The sequence below is a fragment of the Sceloporus occidentalis genome, unplaced genomic scaffold (genome assembly GCF_023333645.1).
Source record: "Sceloporus occidentalis isolate IW3139 unplaced genomic scaffold, rSceOcc1.0.p SCAF_8, whole genome shotgun sequence".
In the NCBI taxonomy this organism is placed as follows: domain Eukaryota; kingdom Metazoa; phylum Chordata; class Lepidosauria; order Squamata; family Phrynosomatidae; genus Sceloporus; species Sceloporus occidentalis.
This window is the reverse complement of record NW_028316988.1, coordinates 12710085-12722476: the sequence shown is the minus strand read 5'-3', so window position 1 is coordinate 12722476 and position 12392 is coordinate 12710085. Positions and strand designations below refer to the sequence as shown.

At 45.1% G+C, this 12392-nt stretch overlaps 1 long non-coding RNA gene across 1 annotated transcript; it reads right to left on the bottom strand.

The window, feature by feature from the left end:
• Positions 1 to 6672: 6672 nt before the first annotated feature.
• Positions 6673 to 11514, bottom strand: LOC149307952 (uncharacterized). The gene is made up of 4 exons (XR_016282226.1): positions 11471 to 11514; positions 10049 to 10150; positions 9720 to 9902; positions 6673 to 6741 (listed from the first exon to the last, which is right to left on the bottom strand). It is a non-coding gene; the product is annotated as an uncharacterized LOC149307952 (long non-coding RNA).
• Between the last annotated feature and the right edge of the window lie 878 nt (positions 11515 to 12392).

The window sequence follows — 12392 nt, the reverse complement described above, 5'->3', positions numbered from 1 at the left end:
GGAAACCAGGGGAATCCCAGGTTTGGAGGGTTTGGGAAACACCCCACCACCACCACCCCTCTGCCAGCTGGGCCAGTTGGAGGAGCTGCAACTACACATCCCAAGATGTAAGTGGGAGTGGGGGCTTCAAAAAGCCCCAAAGTGCACACCCCAGGACCTGAGGAAACCACAGGCTGCAAATCCCAGGATGTAAGTGGATGCAACCACTGAAACACAGTGGTTAGGCTTGCCATTTGTCCCAGGAAAGGGCCCTTGGCGAAGACTTGCCCATAGAGAATCCTTGCCCACAGGGAAGCATTGGAGATGTTTGCTATGGGCAAGTAGTTCCCAATGTATCCCTGTGGGCAAGTATTCTCCAGTGATTCTCTATGGGCAAGTATTCCCCACAGTTTCCCTGTGGGCAAGTATTATCCAATGTATCCCTATATTCTCCAATGATTCTCTATGGGCAAGATCGCAAGTACTGTCATTATGTCCCTTTGATATATATATATATATGTATGTATGTACGTATGTATGTATATGGGGAATATTTTGAAGCCCTGGCTAGTTGAATCCATGGAGAGGGAGTGAGAGGGTGGGTATCCCTATGCATTAACTGTATGCAATGTCAAATGTCCAGCACACCAGCCCCTCTCTCCCTTTTCCCTTTTCTCTCTTTTGGAGGAGGGGGGCCAGGCCCCATCTGCCGCCTCACAGCCCCCGAGGAGACGCCCCTCCGAAAGGCAGGCAGGGAGGGGAGCCGTGGGTCGGGCTAATGGCTGGGTTTCAGGTGCTCCTTCCATCTGCCTCGGGGCCCAAAGGAGACCGAGAGGAAGGAAGGGTCCCTGGGGGCCTACCCGGCCTGCCCTCCGCAGGAGCCTGGAGCCGGCACAGGGCCCCAAAGCCAGGCCCAATTCCCCTTCCACCCCTTGGCTGCCTGGCTGGGATTGAGGCCAAGGGCAGGAAAAGGCCCTGGGTGCTTGTGTGTGTGTGTGTGTGTGTATGTGTATCATCATCATCATCATCATCATCATCATCTCACCCTTCTCCCAGGACTGGGACTCAGGGCAGCTAGAGATATCATCATCATCGTCATCATTTTCTTCTATCCGGCCTTTCTCCCAACATTGAGACTCAAGGCGGTGAACAACAAGTATAAAACAACACAATTAAAAACACTATAAGAATATTAAAATATATAAATATATATTTTTAAAAATAACTAAACAATTTTAAGAGTTAAAACGATTATACATTAAAATGTAACATGTGAAAATAAAAACCATCAAAATGTATAACATTACACAACATTTAAAAGGATGTGTGTGTGCATGTATATACCTATATGTATATGGGTATACAGAGAGAGAGAGAGAGAGAGAGAGATCTATATTGCTCTGCAGGGCGGTCTAAGGGCCAAAACACACTGCAGAAATAATCCAATTCGAGACCGCTTTAACTGCCTTGGCTCCATGCTAGGGCATTCTGGGAACTGTAGTTCTGTGAGAAGCATCTGTCAGCGAGAGCTCTGGTGCCAAAAACAAACTACAATTCCCAGGATTCCCTGAGGCAGGGCAATTAAAGCAGTGTCAAAACTGGATTATTTCTGCAGTGTGTCTTGGACCTAAGGAAGCCTGAACAGCTCTTGGTCGGATCCTGGCTCCAAGAGAAGGTGCGACCCAAAATAAGGCTGCATCCGCACTGCAGAAATAATCCAGTTTAACACCACGTTGGGAATTCTGTAGTTTTGTGAGACGTTTTCTCTGCCAGAGAGCTCTGGAGCCACAACCAACGGACAGCAACTAGAATGGCTCAGGCATGGAGCCAGGGCAGTTAATGCGGGAACAATGCGGGTTATTTTCTGCAGTGCGGAAAGGGAATATAACCCAGCCCTTTCTGCCTCAATCCTGACATTCTGGAGCAAAGAGGAGGGGGGTGCAATGGGGAATCTCAATGTTCCCCCTTTAATTTCCCCCATCACCCTCCAGCCCCAGCTGGAAAAGGGATGAAACCGGTTTAAAAATCGTTATTTCCATGGTTTTGGGGCTCTTGGCTGGACTCCCTTCCGAGGAAAGTGAGATAATGAGATGCAAGAAGGATTAATTAGTGGCTCTTTGCCAGAAGGAGGCTGCGAAGGGTCTAAGCATGCCTCCCCCAAAACTACAATTCCCAGGAGAGACTAGAGGCTCCGTAAAACCGAAGCTATGTCTCTCTTTTTAAAGGGGGTCTCCTTTCTTTTGGTATGAAAGCGGGACAAGGACTCCTTGCAAAGAAGGCATTGGGAAGAGAACAAGGGACCTTCGCAGCAGGAAAAGGTGGGCTCTCTTTCTTTTTTCCTATCTCTCTCTCTTGTATTTATTTTATTTTATTTATGGAAAGGTCTTCTTATCTTGCATTCAAAGGCAGCCGGAGGAGAGAGAGAGAGAGAGAAAGGAGGGAAGGTGGCAGAGGGAAAAAAGAAGAGAGAGACTGCCTACTTCTTCCTTGCTAAGCCTTTTCCATTTTTGCTCCAAATCCAGAAGGAAGAGCATCTTTGGGGTGTATTTTAAATGTTAAATGACCATCAGATGGATAAGAAAAAGCCTCTCCTGTTGTTGCTGTTGCTGTTTCTTTTCCAAGGGACTGGAGAAGAAGCTGCGATCCAAAGAGGATAATGGTGGGTTTCAGAACCACATCCACTCGGGATCAGTTTGCCAAAGGGATCCTGTAGCCCCTTGGGGATCCACTGGGAGAAAAAGAAAGGGATTCGTGGCATCAGCTTTGCGGTGGATTTCTTTCGTTTCTTTTTGCTTTTGTGCTGGGATCGAGTTTTTGGTAAAGGCAAAGAGAGAGAGGAAAGTCTTCCAAAGAGGGACCTAGAAACCTGAATTTCGATCCTATCGGATCCCAACGGATCCCACGCAAAGAGGGTCCCAGAAAGAATCGGACGAATTTTCCTTCCCAGAAGATATATATATATATATATATATATATATATATATATATATATAGAGAGAGAGAGAGAGAGAGAGAGAGAGAGAGAGAGAGAGATATGCAACATGCTGTATGTATATATATATGTTGCAAGTTGCAACTACTGTATATTTATATAGGGATACATAGAGAGACAATAGGGATACATGGATGGATAGAGAAATAGATGTAATAGGAATGTATGGATAGATAGATAAGTAGATAGATAATAGAGATGGATGGATAGATAGACAAACAAATAGATAATAGGTCTGGATAGATAGATAGATAGATAGATAGATAGATAGATAGATAGATAGATTAAGGATGGATAGATAGAAAAATAATAGCAATGGATAGATGGATGGATAGATAGATAGATAGATAGATAGATAGATAGATAGATAGATAGATAGATAGAATAAGGATGGATAGGTAAATAATACCGATGGGTGGATGGATGGATAGAAAGATAGCTAGATAGATAAGGAAGGATCGAGTAGATACAGTTGTAGAAGACAGTTGTAGCTGAAAGTTAGATAGGCAGACTTTGCTCTGCTGCCATTCCCAGCATTCCCTAGCACTGAGCCATGAGAGCTAAAGCGGTGTCAAACCGGATTATTTCTGCAGTGAGGATGCAGCCCAGGGCAATATTAAGGTAAGGATAGAGAGAAGGAGTCAGATGGGGAGGGAGGGGGTATCTCCTCTTCTCCTGCCTTCTTCTTCCCCTTGGAAAGGTCTCCTCACTGGAAGGAAGGGGAGAGCCAGAGGTATGCATACAGACGTGCACACACACAGACACGTGTATGTCCTGAGGGGGGGGAGCACGTTCAAAACGCGTTACTTTTAGCAGAACGCCGGGCTGGAACTCTGCGTGGACAAAAAACCCTGCCATTCTGGGAAGGCTTTTCTGCACCGATTGAAATCCAAACTAAAAGGGGGGTGAAGCCGGGAATTTCGTTACTGTTATGATGATGATGATGATGATGACTACAGTCTTCTGCGTTGATTTCGTTATCTGTGGCCTCGTTTTCTCCTCCCGTTCTCCCTCTGTAAGCAACGGTTTCAAAGAGGAAGAAAACTGCATTGAATGAAAAGGAAGACCCCAGAGCCTGGAAAATCCAGAGAAGACCGAGGCCGACCTCCTCCTCGGCTCCGGCCTCTTGGTCTCAGAGTCGACCCGGATCTTATTGTCATGAAATCTGTGAGCCGCCTGGAGTGCCTTCTGGGAGAAAGGCGGCGTACAAATGAAATAAATAACAGTGAAATCCTTGCCTTTCTGCCCCGTCCCTCCGCCTTGGGTTCCTCTGGGGGCCTCCAGGTCCTTCCCGACTTCTGGAAGGAGAGAAGGAAGGAAAGGAAGGGAAGAGAAGAAGGGGAGAAAGAATAAAAGGGAAGGGAGTAAGGAAGAGGGAGGGAGGGATGGAGGTAAGGAAGGAAGGAGGAGGGAGAGGAAAGGGAGGTAAAGAAGGGAAGGAAGGAAGGAAAGAAGAAAGGAAGGAAGGAAGAAAAGGAAAGGGAGGGAGCAGATGAAAGGGAGGGAAAGAAGGAAAAGAAGGAATGGAAGAAGGAATGGAAGGAAAGACAGGAAGGAAAGAGAGGGAGGGAGGGAGGGAAGGGGGAGAAAGGAGAGGAAAGGAAGGGAAGGGAAGGAAAGAAGGAAAGACAGAAGGAAGGAAGGAAGGAAGGAAGGAAGGGAAGGGAGAGAGGGAGGGAAGGGAGGAAGGATGGGAAGGGAAGGGAGGGGGGAGGAAGGCAAGGGAGGAAGAGAAAGGAGGAAGGAAGGAAGGAAGGAAGGAAGGAAGGAAGGAAGGAAGGAAAGAAGGGAAGGGAAGGGAAGGGAAGGAAGAGAGGGAAGGAAGGAAGGGAGGGAGGGAGGGAGGGAGGGAGAGAAGGGAGAAAGAGAAGGGAGGAAGGAAGGAAGCCTGTTAAAGTTGTGTTCACTTCCTAGGTAAGCTCATCTGTCTGTCTGTTTTTTCTTTCTTCACACACACACAAACACTAGGAAGAAGAAATGAATGAATGTGTGTGTGTGTACTCACACACACACACAGTGGTGCCTCCACATTTACTGAGGTTGGGGTGAAGGACCCCCATGGATGTGGAATAAACACAAAGAAAAAACACTATTCTTTTTACCTCTCTAGGAATGTCTAGGTCTTCCAGCACAACTCTATGGTCAACATCTGGCAGAGTTGCGCTGGAGGACCTAGAGATTCCTAGAGAGAACATACAGTATTAACCAAAACTGCAAGTCAGCAAAAGTCAAGGCTGCAAATGCGGAGGGCCAACTGCAGAATCCTATTTGTGCTGCAGAGAAATTCTGGCAGCAGATGTTGACCACAGAGTTCCACCGGAGGACCTGGAGATTCCTAGAGAGGTAAAAAGAATAGTGGGGTTTTTTTTATTTGTGCTTTCCCCACATTAATGGGGGTCCTTTACGCCAAACCCCAGCGAATGTGGAGTGGCATTTCCCCTATGTTTGCTGATTCTGGAACCATTCATAAGATTTTAAAGAGTTGGGTGGATCAAAGTGATGCAGAAAATGGCAAAATTGGGCACCAGACGAATATCTTTGCAATGCCTGTTCCCTTTGGATGTATGGCTAGGCATTCCTTTTCAGATGTAACTTACCTTGATATGCAAAAACTAGTCTATTACACTAAATTAGATTTGATATCTTCCAACTGATGGCTTCTGTTATCAACTGGGTACAAATCCACTCTGGGTTTAAGGAGCTATCCAAGGTGCAGCAGAAGCTGTCCAAGGTGCTGAAACTCAGCCAAATCCTATTTTGTCGAGTTGGGTTTTTGTGTGCATCTTGTAGCACCTTTGAGACTAACTCAAAGAAAGAAGTAGCACCCAAAACCCACATAACAGGGATGCCTTTGTGGGGCCAGCCAAAATGCACAATATACATGTTGCAAGGTTTCCAAGATCCACTGGCTTTGCCAGATGAAGGCAATGAATGGCAAGGAAAGGGGTTGGAGTAGATTACCCTCATGGTCCCTTCTAGGTCTATGATTCTATGGTTTTAAGAACAAAATATAAATATATGAGCATATATAGATGCCCAAATTGCAAATTAATTTGTCGTCCGCCTCATTTTATTGAATGTTAACATGTACTAATATGTATATTTAATTATTTTAATTATTTTTGAGCCCCTAGATCCCAGAAGGATCCCACAGAATTAAAACAGATTTAATAAAATTATAATACACAAACACACATTTTGGCTCAGAGCAAATTGCAGAAACAATCCAGTCTGAGAGCGCTTTAACTGCCCTGGCTCAGTGCTAGGGAATCCTGGGAATTGTAGTTTATTGTGGCCCCTGAGCACTCTCTCTCTCTCTCTCTCTCTCGACAGAGAAGGCTCAATGTCCCACAAAACTACAGTTCCCAGGATTCCCTAGCATTGAGCCAGGTCTCAAACTGGATTATTATTTCTGCAGCGTGTTTGGGGCCAGTGTCTCCCATTTCTTGACTTCCTTTGGCTCCCTTTTTCTTTTTCCTTTGCCCAAATTGTGGATTTTTAAATTAATTCCTTGCAGATGCAAGAATCTTTATTTTTGTTTGATTTTTAAACCAATGTTCCCTTTTCTCCTCCTCCTCCTCCTTTAAAAACATTATTATTATTTTGGCAGGCTTGGAGGGAAGAGCTCCATGTCCTGCAATGAGTCTCTTGCCCCCCTCCATTTATTACTAATACAACCCTCTTAACTGTGATTTATTTGTCCAACGAAGTGCCTTCATCCCTCCCTGATTCATCTTCATTTCCAGCCAAATGAAAGGCGCCGAATGGATCTGGTGAGGAAACAAACGCAGAGGTTAATCACAATAAATGGAAGAGAAACAATAACAACAAAATCATAATCATCACCATTAAATTTTTGCCTGCCCTAAAAGTGTCACGAATCAGGTTTGACTTGAAGCGACCCAACGCAAAGGATGAACCTGTCAAAAAAGGGCGCCCTCATTAAAGGAAGCCCCCTGGGTTTTTTGGGGGGGGTCTCTGGGCCCCCCCAACACACACACACACAAATATTTGCAGGTTCATTGCAAAAAAAGGGGGGGAGACCCCCAAAGGGAATTGCAAACCTCTGCCAGGCAGGAGATCTGAATACATTTCTGCCCAAAAGGGAAGGCAAATAGATAGATCCAGAGAGAGAGAGAGAGAGAGAGAGAGAGAGAGGAATAGAAGGATAGCTATATAGCTAGATAATAGGAATGGATAGACAGACAGACAGACAGACAGACAGACAGATGATAGACAGACAGAAGGAATGGATAGATAGATAGATAGATAGATGATAGATAGATGATAGATAGATAGATAGATAGATAGATAGATAGATAAGGAATGGATGGATAGATAGATAATAGAGATGGCTGGCTGGATAGATAGATAATAGCGATAGATGGATGGATGGATGGATGGATGGATGGATGGATGGATGGATAGATAGATGATAGACAGAAGGAATGGATAGATAGATGATAGATAGATAGATAGATAGATAGATAAGGAATGGATGGATAGATAGATAATAGAGATGGCTGGCTGGATAGACAGACAGACAGACAGGTAGATAATAGCGATAGATGGATGGATGGATGGATGGATGGATGGATGGATGGATGATAGATAGATAGATAGATAGATAGATAGATAGATAGATAGATAGATAGGACTTTGGTTCTCCAAATGTTTTACACTTCAGCTCCCAGGATTCCTGACTGTTGGTCTAACTGTCTGGGCTTCTGGGATCTGAGGCCTAAAATTCCTGGAGGAGCAAAGTTTGGGAATCACTGAGAGATGCTGCTGGTCAGAGTAGAGAATACAAAGCGGATTCCATGGAGATGGCTATCATGGGGCCTCTCCTGAGAGCTTCTCCTGGCTTGTCTGAATCTGCTTTGACTCTCTGATTTTGCTTCAGTTCCAGAGGTCTCCCCTTGCCAGCTCTTCTTAATGTTGGAAGACAGTTCGCTTCTTTCCATTTAAGGCTCCTTCAGACTGACTTCTCTGATTCTGCTTATATACAGCCTCCATGCTGAGCCCAAGGTTTTTAATTTCCTCACTTTCTACTTCAGGGCCCTTTTTAATTTTAACTAGCTTCCTCTTTCTCTTCCTTCTCCTGCTCCTTCTTCTGGGTGATCCCTCCCCTGAGGATGTTGAACACAATTATTTTTGTGGTCATTTTGACTCAGAGGGCCAGCTGTATACAAACCAACTCCCTGGTATTTTCTGAAGCATCATCAAAAAAGAGAGGGAAGCTATATAGAATATATAAGGGGGTCTTTTGAAAATGCAGCCATTTTAAAGTGACAATAAATTGTGCGTTTGCAGTTCCAAGGAATGCCACTCTTAGGTGTGCCCTTGTCTGAAGTGGGCCAGGAGTAGAATAATAATAATCCATCATCAGCATCATCATCACATGAATCTAATGAAAATGATTGCAGCCTACAATAAAACAACAGCAACCATAAAAATAATGTAGATGAACTAAAACTAATGCAAGTCAGTGTGGTATCATGGTTTGAGCATTGGACTATGACTCTGGAGCTCAGGGCTCGACTTTGCTTTATGGTTGCCATAAGTAAAAAATGACTTGGAGGCTCCCAACAACCAAAAATCACATTAAACATGATGAAGAAGTTGCAACAGATGAGAACAGATCAATAACAGGTGCATCTGCATTTCGAAACAATCAGTGAGGACCAAAAAAGGAAAATGTCATATTTTGAGGGGAAGCATTTTTATTTGTGGAGAAATGCACTAATGTTACACTTGGATCATGATGGAGATGAGAAAAGTGCCCGTCCAGGGCCATCGTTCGGCATTGAGGAAGGTGACTCCTCCACTGAAACCAAAATGTTCCTTTCGCATCTCTCAGAGAGGAAGAAAACTAGCCTGAGTCTAAACTTTGGAGACATCAAATGAGGGAATGCCTTTGGTTGGGAAATGCTCGGTGGCGCTGGAGTGTTGCTGTGCAAAGGTCTGGCTTAATTGTGCTCCGGGAAGAAACGTTCTCATTAGGAGACTGGGAGGGTGCAGGAGGGCCAGGCATGATGTTGCTAAGCAATGCCGCCATTGCTATGGCCAAGGAAGCAGTGCTGGAACCCAAGAACAAACTCCTGTCCTGGGTTCCTCCAGAGCAGGCTCATAGGGTAGGAAACTCAGGAGAAGGGAAACATTGTGGGATGGGGGCTCAAAGACTTGCAAAGGCAAAGCCCAGACACAGCCATGGGAAGAAATAGGATGGAGAAGTGATAGATCTGCAAATCCTGAGGCCTGGACAGGACTGGATTTGGAACTACAGAGTTGGAAGGGGCATAAGAGGCCATCAAGTCTGGATGCAGGAATGCCAGTTACAGCATCCTCAAAAGGTAGCTGATTATTCATGTACAAGCCAAGCAAGCTACAGTTTGTTGTGATGGTTAAGTTGTTTGTGGTGACCCTGTTAGGAGGTTTTCTTGGCAAGATTTGTCCGGTGTGTGTGTGTGTATGTGTTTGCCATTGCATTCTTTCAAGGCTGGAAAGAGTGACTTGCTGCTAAAACAAAACTTCCAGCTAGACAGAGGATAAGGAGGAAAATATGGGGGCTGGGTGGGCATAAAAAAGGCGGGAAAGGAGCTTCTTTGTCAGAAGCTTTGTTAACTGAGGTATCCATGTAGTGTCCCTTTTGTACTCTTAATGTGATCTGATCTATGATGGTTTTATTCAGATATTTTATCAGTCCAGTCAGCATTGTTCCCATTGCACTTATAACTATTAGACCCACCGTTTCTTTTCTTAGAAGCAATGGTGTACGTTGTTATTGTCGTTGTTCCTGCTTTATTGCCATCGTCGTTGTCTCAGATAACAATTCAAAGGCCACATGTTGTCACTCATCTTTTATTTAAAGTGGACTTCAGCAGTGTAGACGTGAGGAACATGCCAGCTCATCGTTCCAACTCCTGATCATCTGAGCAGGTGAGAGGGAAGGAAGACATTTCCATTTCCATAATCCTTGTTGGAAGCCCAACCTACCATTTCTTGGGAGAACCAGGCCTGATGTATGCCTTTCTCTCCTTGTCTAAAGAGTTTCTTCCTCTGTGTGTCCCTGCTTACCCTGTTGTCAGTGCCTTTTCCTACGGCAGTCCTAGGAGGTCTTCTGATTTATTGTGGGTCCGTTTGCCAGCCATAATATTTTGAAGGAAATGATGATGCAACCTACAAAAAGAAAAGAAATATAGATGTATTATGCGGGGCAGGGGAGAGAAAGAGGAGTGGGGAAGAGGCATGAATGTACTATATTCCATCTCTGAGAAGTTAAGAAGCATTTAGAGTATAGGAGAGCTAGCCAAGGGGAAGCTGATAAATCATGGCCTCTTGTTAATCATAAAGGGCTAGGAAGACAACCAGAAGTGGTCTGTGGAGAGGCAGTAACCCCTTGAATATCTTCTCCCATATTTAAATCTTCCTCCGCCATAAAGCAGAGGGTTCATTTCAGGTCAATCATCATGTGCACTTTTTCTTTTTGGGGGTGGGTGGGATGAATCTCTTGCTTGGCGGAAGGGGTTTTATGGGCCTGAGTTATAGCCGTTGGTATAATCACAGGCCTGAGAAATAAGAATGGTTATTTCTTATTCCTTTGTGAACGGGGCATGCAAAGGTCAGGCGGCGAGCGGTGCTTCAGATGCTTCAAGGGAAATATATTATATCACTTACGGCGGGAGGCTTGTTAGTGGCGGGAAAGGGGGGGAATACCATGCATAATGATGCCCTATTGCCAGGCAGAAGGGTGGTAGTGATGGTGGTGGTCATGAGGCTGGGCTGGAGGGAAGGCGGTTTTAGATGCACATGAGCATGGACATTTTCTAGTTAGAAGAGGGACAAATTAACCATCAACAGTGGGGTAATGGCGAGGCAGATTGAGGGAGGTGTTGGGATGGTCCAACATTAGGTGGCATGAAGGATAAGCAGGAATGACCCTCAAAGTTGGGACAATTCTGCTATTAGACAGGGTGAAGAAGAAGAGGTGCTGCCTTTATTTAGTTATTTAAAGTATTTCTGTATTGGCTCCCGACCCACAAAGGTTCCCAAGGTGATCTCCTCTGAAGAAAATTTCTGGCAGGCTTCAATGAGAGCAGGTGGTCTTTCAGCTATCTTGGCCCCTGGTCATTTAGAGCTTTGCAAGTTGACATCAACATCTTGAACTGAGCTTGGAAGCAAATTGGAAGTCAGTGTTGTCCTTGTAGGACCTCTGTTATGGAGTCTCTAAAACATAATTTGCTGTTTGCCAAATGTCTTAGGCTGGCTCTGTGCTTGCCAGGAACTGACTGACAGGGTGCTGGTGGCATGCTGTTGGATGGATGACCCTCCTTCCCCAGCATCAGGTTAGACTACTGCTTGGAAAAGTCAGAGTTTTGGAATGCAGAGCTTGGAAATTTTCCAAACAGTGACTATACCATCTGAAGGGTTCTGGAAATCATATTCTCTTGCTCCAAAGTAACTTTTCCAAGGTCTGCTAGTTGGACTGCATGGCCTTACCTGGTGCTTCCCCCTCTGTGCTCCAGCATGAAAGGGAAGGAACCTGCAAGTAAGAGACCAAAGGAAAGAACATAAATGTTTGCTTGGTCTTCTTGCTGTTGTCTGTAACCAAGCACAGCTATTCTCTACCTCTGGTTTTAGATAAGAATGTGTTTGGGAGAGGTTGCACGGTTGAAATTATTTTGTAATTTTCTCTTTCTCTCTTTCTTTTTCTGCCAATAAGGTTGCTTCAGGCGCTCAGACAGGAATCCCCTCCCAGACGCCTGGCTGAGTTGTCCAGGCTCCTCACCCCCTCCAGAAGGTTTCAAACCATCTTTAATCCCCCGCATTATGCTTTTCCGCTTGGAAGGTCCCTGAGAGTCTCCTTTTGTTTGGTGCTCAAGGGCTCAACTCCATTAAAAGAGAGAGAGAGAGAGAGAGAGAGAGAGAGAGAGAGAGAGATCCTTCTAATCGGCTTCTTTGCCCTAGACGCACTTCTGCCCCAAGGACAGGGCAGTTGGCACGGTTAAAGCTGTTCCCCTCCTGCACCAGGGATGGCTGACAATTTCCAAAAAAGACAATTTAACTCAAGGATATGGGTATCTCTGAGCATATGGCAAGGGCAAGAGTTGCTGTTTGTTGCCTCACTTGCACAGAATGACTTCTGGTTTGCTGGTTGATAGACCGAACCCAATGGTGGAGAGCAAGTGTCTTATGGGTGTTGCTGGGCTTTGCCCTAGGACTGATGTAATTCAACAGCTTTATAAATGGCTTGGGTGATGGAATATAGAAGGCATGCTTACCAAATGTGCAAATGGCACTGAATTAGGAGGGATACCTCCAGAGACGATATGTATGGAAAACAAAATATATGAGGAGAGGATGAAGGTGCTGGGCATGTTCAGTTAAAGTGATGTCAAACTGGATTGTCTCTGTGGGCGCA